The sequence below is a fragment of the Bos javanicus genome, chromosome 4 (assembly GCF_032452875.1).
Source record: "Bos javanicus breed banteng chromosome 4, ARS-OSU_banteng_1.0, whole genome shotgun sequence".
Lineage (NCBI taxonomy): Eukaryota > Metazoa > Chordata > Mammalia > Artiodactyla > Bovidae > Bos > Bos javanicus.
In genome coordinates this window covers 24,538,474-24,552,896 of record NC_083871.1, presented here as the reverse complement: position 1 = coordinate 24,552,896, position 14,423 = coordinate 24,538,474, and positions in this window count along the sequence as shown.

Sequence of the window (14,423 nt, the reverse complement as noted above, 5' to 3'; positions counted from 1 at the left end):
TACACATCTGAAGATTCTTTGAGGAATATTCAGTGTATCATAGGTGAAACGTTAAGTATGTAAACTAGCAAATTTACTTTCTTATGAAACTTCTAAAAAAAGTTGATAATTTTTTTCTAGGAATATTACAAGTAAATTTAACAAAAAATATATTTAACCTGGCAGAGGGTTTAGACAAAACTGTCGAACGTTTATCTTGAAAGAATATTGAAAGAGATAATGATAACACAAGAAAAAAAGACTAGCCCAAATAATGTATTAAAGGACTTTTAAAAAGGAAAAGCCCTTATTTCTGCCTAGTTGGAGGAGACTCTGCTGCAGGTTGGAGCTATCATGGAGCTGGAACTTGCCAGGTGTGCCCCGTTTGCTGTTGGGCTTAGAGGCCTCTACCTAAAGCAGGCATGATCTAGGTTCTTAACCTACTACCCAAGCCATGGGTACACAGCATAGGGCATTGTACAGTCCTAGAGATAGGCATGGCTTTTTGCAAACCAGGTCATAGTATAATATAATACCTATTAAGTTGGAAAATCCTGGGAAGTTGTGTGCCTCAAACATTGTCTTTCTGTCTCTCTCTGTATCTCCCTCTTTCTGTCTCTCTGTGCCTGCCTCCCAGTCTCTCTATTGCTGTCCCTGTTTTGGTTATGCATGAAAAGCTGACATATTGAGCTCTGTGGTTGAGAACAGACATCTACCTGGCCAATGCCAGGAGAAGCAGAATTGACACAACCTGGAGGTAAGATGGTTGTGAGATTGGGAGGACTCAGAATGGATCTGTAGAGAAACATCTACACTTAAAATGTGGCAACATTCACAGACATAGCATACAGGAAAGATAAGCAGCCTTGACAATAGTGATATACGGGGAGAGTGGGGCAAAACAATCATGAGCTCAATATTAACATCTCAAGTTCTAAATATGTCTATATATCGAAGTAGGGATATCCAGGAGTCAGTGTATACTCAAAGAAGACTAGTTGAAGAAGGGCATATTTACACTATTTGTGAAGGATGAGAAGGATCCAGTGATTTTAGGAGGCTGGGCAAAGTATTCCAGGTTGAGGCAAAAATAAGCTCAGGAAGGCTGAGGTGTGTTTGAAATACTGACATAAGGACCTCAAGGAGTAAAGCGAAAGGGATGAGACACAGGGAGGTTATTGCTGGGATCTGTTCATGTTCTCCACTCAAATCTAGGTAAGGTGGGCATGGGGATGTGTGCTCATTATGATCGAAAAGCAAGGAAATGGGATATAAAATTTTAAGGTGGAAAAAGAATTGCTACGATTAGCATGCTAGGAAGATTCTTCTACTTGCTGTGCGAGCAGTGGATGCAAAGCTTGCTGGGGAGAAATGGAAAGAGTCAGAACTGGAGCAGTGGTCTTCAATTTTTTATTGCAATTTATACTTAAATAGAGGGCTTCCACGGTAGCTCAGCTGGTAAGGAATCTGCCTGCAATGCAGGAGACCCCAGTTCGATTCCTGGGTTGGGAAGACCCAGGATAGGCTACTTAAATAGAAATCAATGTTCAACTTGTGAGATGTGTGTGTCTGTGAGTGGTGTGTATGTGACTGAAACAAAATGTTATGAAATGATGCTTGATTTTATCACTGGTCAGGAATGCTGACATTTTGAAATAGTTTTATTATCATTTTTTGGTTCAGTTTTATTATTTTTTTTAATTCTACTCACATCCCACCATATTGATTTCACAGCCCACTGGTTGGTTGTGATCCTACACTGATTTGCTGGTCAAACTTGATAGCAAGTAAACTAGACATGGGAAGTAAGAAAAATGGAAGCATCAAGGTAAATCCCCAGATATATGCTGTGTAGTGAAATTTGACAAAATAACTGAATAATCCCCAGAAAGCCACTGTGGAAATGGGAACATCCTGTGGGCTATATAATGAGCCTATGGATTAATGTGTTTTTTGTGTTATAAATACCAACATTCATAAGCTACGACTGCATGTACAAATATGCATGGATATATGGTTTCCTTTTTTTCCCATTACATTTTTAAGAGTTAATTGGGTAGATCATAAGGTAAATCTATGTTGAATTTTTAAAGAATCTACCAAGCAGCCTTCCATAGTTATTTGTTCCATGTTCTATACACACCAGTAGTATATGAAAGCATCAATTCTTCTATATGCTCACAAACGCTTGCTGTCACCAGTCTTACAGATTTCATTGATATTAATTGGTGTTAATGGTTTTAATTTTCATTTCTCTGATGACTAATGATATTGACCATTATTTAAGTACTGATTTGCCATTTGAAAGATGTCTGGGGAAGTGACTCTTCAAATCTCTCGCCCATTTTTTTTTTTTTTTTTAGTTAGGTTGCTTTTGAGTTTTGACTTTTCGAGTTACTTGGTTATTTGTTTATTCTGGATCCAGGCCTCACATTAAATATAGGATTTTTAAACATTTTTCCCAGACTGGGGTTATGCTGTTATTTTTCTTAACGGAGTCTTTTGAAGAGGGAGAGTTTTAAGTTTTGATGTAGTTCTGAGGGAGTGGGAAAGGTGGAGAAGGTATGTGGCTTCAGATACATTTGTGTGAGGTATCTTCTTTTACTTAAATAGGCCCTATAACTCCAGAGTTTCTTTCACGAGTGAATAAAGAAAAGAGCAAGCAGATCATGAGGCATAAAATGTATTCCTTTGAGCAGGGCAGGTAACAGTGATGTGCAGGAGTGTTCCAGAGGGGGCAGCAAAAATGAAGAGAAATTATCTTTGAGAAATCTCTGATTTCAGCTGGCACAGAAGAATTCTTGACCAGCTGATGGCAACAACACAGCACAGTGATTAACTATGAAGCAAACAAGTTCCGGCAGTATTGGGGTGTCATGCAGCCTTAAGGGCAGAGTTTTACATGCAGGGTATATGAGCAACAGGGACCTGTCCTTTTCCAACTAGGAACCCTGACCCCAAGTAAGATTTCTGAACTTCCTGGAGAAGGAGGGCATGGGGAAGTAGCGCAGAGGCAGGTGTGACTGAGAATTGTGTTTTCTGATGCTCGTGTAAATCTTTATTTGCTCTACTCTCAAATGAAGTTACAGACATCACAGTTAGATATTTGAAGTTTAGAAAAGCACAGCTCTTTATACAAAATATTGACTAGGTTTAATCCCTTTCTCCCAAGAAAAAGTCTGAAGTCAAAGTCAACTATGATTCAAAAAGTAGTGATCTCTTTATTTTGGGAGATGCTGCTTGAAGTAAAAATTAAAAGTAAATGAAAAATATATCCGTTTGCTTGGATCGTAAATTGGTGTCCTAAGATGTCAGTTTTTTCCATTGGCATCATCAGCATCCCATTCGATTCTGGGTCTTCTTAATTGTAATCTGTGCGTTTGTGTGGACAATATTAATTTACAGTTGCCTCCCGAGAATGCCTGTCAAAATGGCGGCACCATCTAATGAGAGAATATCTGTTTCACTCATTAAACAATCTATTATCATTAAACAATTATTTACTTCATGACAAGAATGAACGAAAACATCTTACACCAGTACACTCAATAAAGCTTAATAAAACACAAGTGAAACAGGTCATAAAAACTAAGCAAGAAAAATGTAGGCAGAATCAGTGTGGATCCAGGGGTGAGTTTTGTATGCCCCCACTTGGATTCTACACACTTGCTGGATTTCTATTGTGAATTTGGCACTAAGCTACATATTAAACCATCTGAAGTGGGAAACATGGTTAGGTAGGTGATGGATAACATCCATAAAGTTAAATAATGCAAATGCTGTTCAGGAGAAATACATTATTTCGTGGTGCTGAAACTAGAGAGAAATTCTTAACTGTATGTCATAGAGAATGATAAGAACTGGATTTATGTTTGTGATGAATTGCTTCAACTCTGTTTCATAAAAGAAGGTTCATAGCTCCTCTCATCAGCATGCAGCAATTCCTGTGATGGATATTTAGGTAAAGGACTCTGTCTGATCTCTGTTATGAGAAACACACTTTTGTATGTAGTATAGAACACTAAAGTCGCCTTTTTACTTATTTTCAGAAATATACATCTTTTATCATGATTTTTGCCTCAAATCAGGGGGCATTAATTACTATTACCAAAGATGGGTGGCCATTCTTACCCTGCAAGAGTAACAGCCCCAAAGACACTCTAAGGAAGACAGCAGTTCCCAAACCATGCACTGTCATACACATTCCCAGATGTGTTTGAAAGTGTTAGATTAACAGTCATTCTCTAGGGAATTACAATTGAGAAACTGCAAATTGAACAAATTAAAATAAATTTCTTTTTTTTTTTTTGATGTTTACTCCATTTTATTCTTGTTGTTATAAAGAGGTCTTTTAAGACATTTAATCTGCTATATTGGAAGAAACACAATCATAGAAGTTATTTTGAATATTAAAGGGAAGTATAAAATATAACAAACATTTTAAATAAAAATTAAAGTGAAATTTCTTTGTTGCTGGTTTTGTTGGAAGTTTTAAAATATTTACTACATACAAAATTAACCTTTAAGTAGTACATATATATAATACTTTGTTTCCCAAACTTAATCCCCACCCCCCCAAAAAAAAGCCTTCTCTTTGTAGAGACTCTCCTGAGCTATTTCAAGAAATACTCTTGAGATCTTCCGCATTCTTTTATTCTGTATTGTGCATTTGGATTAATTCCAACATTGACTGAAAATCAATCCTATAAAGAACGAGTTACATGCATTCAGACACTGATATGAGTGCAGAATTTGAGTTGCTCTTTTGGCACTGACTACTGTTAAAATAACAATGAGATGTATTAGCTTGATGGGATTTTAAAGAAATAACTCCTGAAATACTATTTGTTTTTTATGCTCTGAACTCAAGTGCATGCCATAAATTTCTTTAAAGATCATGTTCTACCTGATCTTTGCCTTCTAAGTCGTGGAAAGGACTTTGGCCAAAAGTAATAGAATCTGATCTAAGAAAATAAAGAGGTTGATCTAAGTTTCATACGGTGCCATTTTAATACAAAAGGATTCAAAGACTCTTGTGCATGCATGCTAAGTCGCTTCAGTTGTGTTCCAATCTTTGTGACCCCATGGACCGTAGCCTGCCAGACTTCTCTGTCCATGAAATTCTCCAAGCAGGAATACTGGGGTGGGTTGCCATTCCCTGCTCCAGAGGATATTCCTGACCCAGGGATTGATCCACGTCTCTTATGTCTACCTGCATTGTCAGGCAGGTTCTTTACTATCTAAGCCACCAGAGATGCCCTCAAAGACTCTTAGAAACAATATTGAAAATTGGGCAACATATAGCTATAGTCTAAAAAAATATTTTCCAAATATATAGGAATAAAATATGAATGAAGATAATAAACTTTGTATTAGGACAACTTACATAGTCTATACAAATTATGCAGCCATACAGATCCAAGAAAGAGAATGAAAAATAAAAATAATCCTGGATATAGCAAGCACTATAAAGCATGCAGAGCGACTGGAACTCTCTTACTGGTGAGAATGCGAAACACTTGGGAAAACAGTTTGGCAGTTTCTTACTATTAAAAGTATATAATTACTAATAATATAGGAATAAGTTATAGCTTTTTGATTACTTCCATAATGAGATTATTCATAATAATATGCCAATTATAATATTTTAAGTTTTCTGTATTAGAAATAAAATAGATGTATTATACAAAAGAAATCTACTAGGCATGATTTTCAAATAAAAATGAACATTGTTCATGCATATGAACATGGTTGTAGAATCTGTATATGGAAATCATTCTTACGTTTGGTTTGTAACTATTCTGCTCTTGCTGGTGTTTTTTCTTTCTATTCATAACTAATTCCTCTATTTTGAGCTTTGAACTGCAGATATCTATATCCAGCTGGTACAACTTTCTCCACTGAGATATCTATATCGATCATATCGTATGTAAAGCCAAATCCCCCAGTTTGTCTATCATAGTCAGTAGCCACTCCATTCTTGCTGTTGTTCAGTCACTGTCATGTTGGACTTTTTGACACTCTACGGACAGAAGCACACCAGGCTTCACTGTCTTTCATTATCTCCTGGAGTTTGCTCAGACTCATGTCCATTGAGTCAATGATGCCATCCAATCATCTCATCGTCTGTTGTCCCCTTCTCCTCTTGCCCTCAATCTTTCTCAGCATCAGGGTCTTTTCCAATGAGTCTGTTCTTTATATCAGATAGCTGAAGTATTGGAGTTTCAGCTTCAGCATCAGTCCTTCCAGTGAATATTCAGGGTTGATTTCCTTTGGGATTGACTGGTTTGATCTTGCAGTCCAAGGAACGCTCAAGAGCCTTCTTCAGCATCGCAATTTGAAAGCCTCAGTTCTTTGGCACTCAGCCTTCTTTCATCTGCTTAAACCAAATTTTTGAAACTATGCCTCTTCCTTTATCCTTTCTGTTAGTAAACCTTGTTAGCTTTATCATCAAAATGTATCCAGAATCTTTCCACTCCTCACTACTTCCACTGAAGCCTTCCTAGTGGAAGTCACCCACGTGTAGTGTAGTGCCTCTACAGGATCAGTGACTTCTGAACACTCCCTTGCTTTCATTCTCCTCTTCTAAAGTCCATCCTTCACATAGAAACCAGATTGATGGTTTTAAAATACCTATTATAGATTATGTGATTCTTCTGATCAAAACCCTCCAATGCCTTTGCTATATTAGGCCACCGTTAGCCTCAAATATTGGAGAAGGCAATGGCACCCCACTCCAGTACTCTTGCCTGGAAAACCCCATGGATGGGGAGGAGCCTGGTAGGCTGCAATCCATGGGGTCGCTAAGAGTCGGACACAACTGAGCGACTTCACTTTCACTTTTCCCTTTCGGGCACTGGAGAAGGAAATGGCAACCCACTCCAGTGTTCTTGCCTGAAGAATCCCAGGGATGGTGGAGCCTGGTGGGCTGCCGTCTTTGGGGTCACACAGAGTCGGACACGACTGAAGTGACTTAGCAGCAGCAGCAGCCTCAAATATGGAGAAGGCAATGACACCCCACTCCAGTACTCTTGCCTGGAGAATCCCATGCACGGAGGAGCCTGGTAGGCTACAGACCATGGGGTCTCGGAGAGTCGGACACAACTGAGTGACTTCACTTTCACTTTTCCCTTTCATGCATTGGAGAGAGAAATGGCAACCCACTCCAGTGTTCTTGCCTGGAGAGTCCCAGGGAAGGGGAGCCTGGTGGGCCACCGTCTATGGGGTCGCACAGAGTTGGACACGACTGAAGCAACTTAGCAGCAGCCTCAAATAATAAAGCTTTTTTAAGCACATTGTAAGTATAAATTTTCCTTACATAATGCTCTGATTGATGAATAGTTCTTCTCTCAGTAGTGATTCGAAGAGCAAGACATCTTCCATTTAGAGACTTTGTAATTCATCATGTAACTTCTAAAGATGGACCTAAATTTATACATCGTGTGAACTCATCTATGTAAAATAGTGTCCCTGAAAAATACCTTAAACGTAAAATGTATGTTAAAATATTGACAAGGCTCTAAACTGATTGGTGGGATTATACTGGTTTACTTTTTTTTCTCATGTTCTGCCATTTTCTATATTTTCACAGCAAACATACATTGTTTTTATCATCTTAGAAAAATGAACTTTTAAAGATGGTGATATTAGAGCAGGTTTCCAGTCTAATCCCCAGAAATTTCACTCAAATGACTAAAAAGGATGTATGAAGAGGTGTTATGAGTGATGACTCCACCAAATTCATATGTTGAAATCTTCCCTCCTCCCCAGTATGACTGTACTTAGAGATAGGGTCTTTACATCAGTAACTATGATTAAATGATATCCTATGGGTGGAGCCCTAATCTGATAGGCCTGGTGGCTACAAAAATAGGAGAGGCAACAAGTATATATGTACACAAAGGAAAGGTCATATGAGGACAGGGTGAAAAGACAGCAGTCAAAGGCCAAAGAGAGAGGCATGGGAAGATACCACACCTGCCAGCACTTGGATCTTGGACTTCCAGCCTCCAAAACTGTGAGAAAATAGAGTTTTAAGTCAGCATGTCTATGACATTTTGTTAAGACAGTTTTAGCAAGTTAATATAGGAGAGAAAGGACTTCATGAGTTCTAGAGTAAATGGCAAGCTAAATATCCCCTTATTCAGAGGGATAAAATTGTGGTAGCACCAAGAAAAAAGAAAAAAAATGAGGGTCACCTTTCTTGCAGCCACCTTGAAGCTCAACTGTATGTCTGATTCTTAATGCTTAATAGAAAGAAGACTACACAATGAGCTACTTCTCCAAGCCAAGTTTGCAAAAGCAGAGCTTGATCCCTCCACAGTAGTGGGGGGGATTACCACATGTAATCTACATGTGGTTAGGACTGGTGGTAAGAACTATGGCTAAGACTGACTTGGTTGAGTTGGAGTCATTTTGGCTTTTGTTGCCAAAGACAGCAGAGGAGGACGCTATCACCCAGGTTGGAGGGGAGTACAGAATTTCTCTCCGAAGAGAAAGCCCAAAGGCTGAGAACCTGTTCCATAAACAAATTCTCATTTTCCCTAGTTGTCCTAAAACCAAAGGACAAGGTTAGTTGACTGGAAACGAAGCCCTCCGTGATGGGCCATGGACACTCCAGTCTCAAGAAAGAGAAATTATAAGAAGGATATCTTAAATGGTCTTTTTGTATGAGTAAAATAGGTCAAAGAGAAGATTCAAGAAAGCTGGCTAACACTACAACAGTTCCAACTGGCTGAAAAACCAGGAAGAGACTGGTACAGACTAGTCATGTTCAGAGCTCCTCCTCCACCCACTCAGGTTGAATTGATAAGATAAAACTAAACTCCAAAGTGACAGTAGACCTGAAGATATAGTCCTTCACGTGTATGTGTGTGTGTTTTGCGGGGGGTGGGAGAAGGGGGAAGCCCCAAAAGACCTATATGGATTCAAGGATAAATAAATTGAGGTTGAGGCCAGGGAATGAGATTGACAAAAGTAGATGGAGGGCATCTGTTTAAGTATCCTGAGTATTACCAGCCCCAGGAAATAAGAAGAATTTTAGACAGGACTGTTTTATGCAATTGAAGAAATTAAATAGGAAATCAATTTGAAGAAAAAAGAGATTATATGATAAGAAGTTGGAGAAGGCGATGGCACCCCACTCCAGTACTCTCGCTTGGAAAATCCCATGGACAGAGGAGCCTGGTAGGCTGCGGTCCATGGGGTCACTAAGAGTTGAACACGACTGAGTGACTTCACTTTCATGCCTTGGAGAAGGAAATGGCAACCCACTCCAGTGTTCTTGCCTGGAGAATCCCAGGGACAGGGGAGGCTGGTGGGCTGCTGTCTATGGGGTCGCACAGAGTCGGAAGCCACTTAGCATGATAAGAAATAGTAGTACTAAGAGAGTTCAGGAAAGGATTTAAGAAAACAAATAATGTTATTGTAGAATTTAAAGTAGAACCAGAAGGAAAAAAGAAACACTGAAGAAAAATAAACCTAAAGCATAAGCTTGAGCAAATCAGAGAGCATCAGAAAACAGATGAAAATGGTCAGGTACAATATGTGAATGTGAAAGACAAATGGGATCTGCAAAGCAGGTGAATCACATTTGTGAAGAAGTGTAAAAAGAGAAGTGGAGCATAAATAATAGACAACAATATAATAACAAAGTTTCCTTAAAGGAAAGGAAGATTAGAATCTAAGGTTTAGGGAGGCTTGCCACTTTAAAATATTCCAACCAAAGAAACAACACACCAAAATGATTTGATTTCAAGGGCATATAAATATTCTATGAGCATCCAAGAACCAGAAATTACTAGGGGGAAAAAAGTTGTACTCAAACTTCACATTAATCTGACATGTTCCATACTAAAAGAAAATACAGAACTACACATAGAAACTCTCCAATCTTCTCATTCAGTGAGCACCTAGGAAATTATTTTTACATGATTTATAATTTCAAGAACATTGAGACTCAGTACAACATGCATAAGAGGTTATGATGAAGAAAACATTTTATAATTACTAAAAAGTGTTAGGTTATGAATTTATTATGTTAGTTATAAATGTATTGCTTCTTGTCTTTCAAAATTGATACCACACTGTCTGATCTGTGAAAATGAATCTGAGCCCTGTACTATCCAACATGATGTTAGGCTTTGCTGGGGGGTAGGCCCTGGACCATTATTTTGAAGGAAAGTGCCCTGTACTCAGTTGGCAGTGCCCCACAGCACTGGGTGGGGAGAGGAGGATTCTCCAGTGCCCAATTCCTGCAATGCTTGGCAAACAGCAGCTTTACTCACTCAGGAGGTTTTGTAGGGAAGTGCCTTGGTGAAGTACTCCTGGTAAAGAGCTTTCTTCATAATCCAAGAGGGCAGATGTGTGGTTTGAAACCTTGGAAGCTTCCTGGATGAAATCTGAAACTGTTCCCTATACATGAAGGGCAAGAGGAGACCAAAGAGAGAGACCATTCCAGATTGGGAGGTGGCAGGTTCAACAGGCAAGAAAACTTTCATACAAGGCTTGTTTTCAGCAGCCACAGAGCAAGTAGATCTCTGCACCCATACGCCAGAGTCTTTTAAAGTTTTTATGAGGTCTTTAATTGGTTCAGTCATTAGTCAGTCCAGATGTACCAACAACACATTGCTCTCTCAAGACTGTGTCCTTGAAAATGACTCTGGCTTTGGGAAGGGTGGGCAGAAGTTATATATATCCCAAGGACAGGGGAGGGGGTGAGGAGATTCTTATTGCCTCTAACTGGGTCCAAGCTAGTGAATCACGCTGCAGTCCCATCTTTGTACACAATTTCCAGCAAGTCCCTTAGTCCAGTCCTAGAGGTAGTGGCTGCTCCTTTCATCTGCTCTTCCTATAATCTTTAGAGTTCCTTCCAATTTTATTGGTCACTCCATCATTACTCCAATTCCCCATCATAGCTGACAATTATTTATATTATACTTTCCCTGCACAAGTTACTGTAATTTCTGTATGCATGGTCAGGAAGCAACAGTTAGAACTGGACATGGAACAACAAACTGGTTCCAAATAGGAAAAGGAGTACGTCAAGGCTGCATATTGTCATCCTGCTTATTTAACTTATATGCAGAGTACATCAGGAGAAATGCTGGGCTGGAGGAAGCACAAGCTGGAATCAAGATTGCCAGGAGAAATATTAATAACCTCAGATATGCAGATGACACCACCCTTATGGCAGAAAGTGAAGAGGAACTCAAAAGCCTCTTGATGAAAGTGAAAGTGGAGAGTGAAAAAGTTGGCTTAAAGCTCAACATTCAGAAAACGAAGATCATGGCATCTGGTCCCATCACTTCATGGGAAATAGATGGGGAAACAGTGTCAGACTTTATTTTTCTGGGCTCCAAAATCACTGCAGATGGTGATTGCAGCCATGAAATTAAAAGACACTTATTCCTTGGAAGGAAGGTTATCACCAACCTAGATAGCATATTCAAAAGCAGAGATATTACTTTGCCAACAAAGGTCTATCTAGTCAAACCTATGGTTTTTCCAGTGGTCATGTACGGATGTGATAGTTGGACTGAGAAGAAAGCTGAGTGCCAAAGAATTGATACATTTGAAGTGTGGTGTTGGAGAAGACTCTTGAGAGTACCTTGGATTGCAAGGAGATCCAACCAGTCCATCCTAAAGGAGATCAGTCCTGGGTGTTCATTGGAAGGACTGATGCTGAAGCTGAAACTCCAATACTTTGGCCACCTGATGCGAAGAACTGACTCACTGGAAAAGACCCTGATGCTGGGAAATATTGAGGGCAGGAGGAGAAGGGGACGACAGAGGATGAGATGGTTGGATGGCATCACCGACTTGATGGACATGGGTTTAGGTGGACTCTGGGAGTTGGTGATGGACAGGGAGGCATGGCATGCTGCGGTTCATGGGATTGCAAAGAGTTGGACACGACTGAGAGGCTGAACTGAACTGAACTGAATGGGCATTATCAATGGACAATATCATGAGAGGTTCCTAATCAGTTTTAAAAATGACTTTTGATTCATTTATTTATTTTGGCTGTACAAAGTCGTATTTGCGGCATGCAGAATCTTTAGTTGTGGCGTGAGAACTCTTAGTTACAGCATGTGTGATCTAGTTTTCTGATGAGTGATTGAACCTCTGCAGTGAGATTACAGAGTCTTAGCCACTGGACCACAAGAGAAGTCCTTTAAATGACTTTTTTTTTTTCTTGACAGAAAGTTTCTGATGTCTTTTTGTACTGAGTTATTTGCAAGTGGCAAATGTGGGCACAAAAGAGCAGCATGTTTTCATGCCTTGCATTCTCATGAGACATTTGTTACTCATATCAGGCACTCTCCAACCATTTTCACTTTAATTGGATTAAAGAAGGGACTGTCAGCAGGGCCCCATTGACTAGGAAGTTCTGACCAAGATATTTGGACAGAAAGGCACCTGGAGATATCTTGCACTTCCTCTTTTTGGTTCAGGTAAAGTGTTAACATCCTTTGTTCTACATGCCTTTGCTCTACCTAACAGATTTGCAGTGAAAGTTCCTACCTCTGTTGAATTTTGAGAGGGGACCAAAATTTTGAATTAGAGATTTATATTTAGCTGTGTTATTCCTCACATATATAGGTAAGAAAATATATTTAGTAAAACATACAATCATATGTGTAAACTTCGGAAAAAAAAGAAAGATAACTTTTGAATCTAAGCCAGTACAAAAAAATAAGAATGGAGAAATAAGGAATACAAAGATTGGCAGTGAGCATTGGCATCATTTAAATAGCGAGCTAAGTTCAAATGATTGTAGTAGATAGGTTCACTTGTTTCAGGCAAGCTGACTGAGTTCCTGTGATGTAAGTCCTTCCAAATCAATCGGGTACAATGAGGTTCCAGTTAAAATACTGATAGAATTCTGTCAAGTTTTGTCTTAATAGGGTCACAAGAGCAAATGTGAAAAAAGTCATTTTAAGTTTCTGAAAAACAAAATTCAAAAATGAGCAATTGTTCTACCGGTTACCAGAATTTATTATGATAATGCAATAATTAAGAGAGCTGGGTACCGGTGTGAGAATAGATAGATCAGTGGAACTGAGTAGAGAGCCTGAAAAGAGTCCTGCTAAGCAGACAAATATATGAAAAATATTGACTCTAATTCTTGGTATGGGAAGAACTGGGATCCACCAAAGGCAGTTAGGGAGGATATAACATGAAATAACAACAACTTCATGACATATACAAAACCAAATTCCAGTTAACTAAAGAAATAGCACCTGAAATGTAAATGATCATTTTTATAGAATTCTAGTTAAAAAAAAAAAATGAGCAAGACCCAAAAGCAGAGGTAATAAAAGATAAGATAATAGCACAGAGAAAGTGGCAATTGCTATTTGACAGCATAGTTATAGCAAAGTTAAAAAAACATAAAAACTGAAAGAACATTTGCCACATATATGAGAGACATATACACATATATAGAATAGACATAGCCTATAAATCAATACAGAAAGACAATATAATAAAATCATGTGCAACATATATTAAAAAATAAAGCACACACAAAGGAAAACAAATGGCTAATGTATTGAAAAGATTTTCCACGTTCCTGGGGAAATGCAAATTAAAACAAGATGTCATTTTTCACCAATCAATTGGCTGAAAACTGTAAAAGATTGATAGTAGCCAGTGTTAAGCAAGAGGGAAATGCAGTTTTGGCAGTGAATTTGGCAGTGGCTAGCAAGATATAAATTTTATAAAGCCTTCAACAACATAATTCCACTGCTAGAAATCTACTTAATTCAAAAATGTGCACAAATGTTCAAGGTATTTATATAAATTTTATAAAGCCTTCAACAACATAATTCCACTGCTAGAAATCTACTTAATTCAAAAATGTGCACAAATGTTCAAGGTATTTATACTGTGATGTTCGTTGCTGCATTAAATTTATTGGCCTAACCGCAAGACTACACATAACTTCACGACGATGGAGAAACAGTTAAGTTGCAATGGTATGCTAATCCTTGGTTGACTTTTTCCTTAGATCCAGTCCTCCCCTTCTCCTTCTCTGCTGTGCTCTCCAGGGCCACTCCTGCAGACTTCTTTTCCTAGGATCCTTCCTCACCTGGCTTTGGGCTCCTTTAGGTTAACGGGAAGTACTGCTGAAATGTTGGTTTGCAGGAAGAACTGAGAAGCCACAGAACCTATTTTTGTTCCCTCTCTGCTCTTACCTGACAGGCCCATCATGGTGCTTTTCCCCTGGGTGACCACAGTCCTCAAGCTCTATTCACCTGACCTCCTCTTTTTGTGCCTATAGTTTGAGTGCTAGTGGTTTCTTGAGCTTCCCTGGTGGTTCAGTCAGTAAAGAATCTACCTGCAATGTGGGAAACCTGGATTCAATCCCTGGGTTGGGAAGATCCCCTGGAGAAGGGCTTGGAGGAGTGGTTTCCTATTGATATTAATCTTTAGATTCT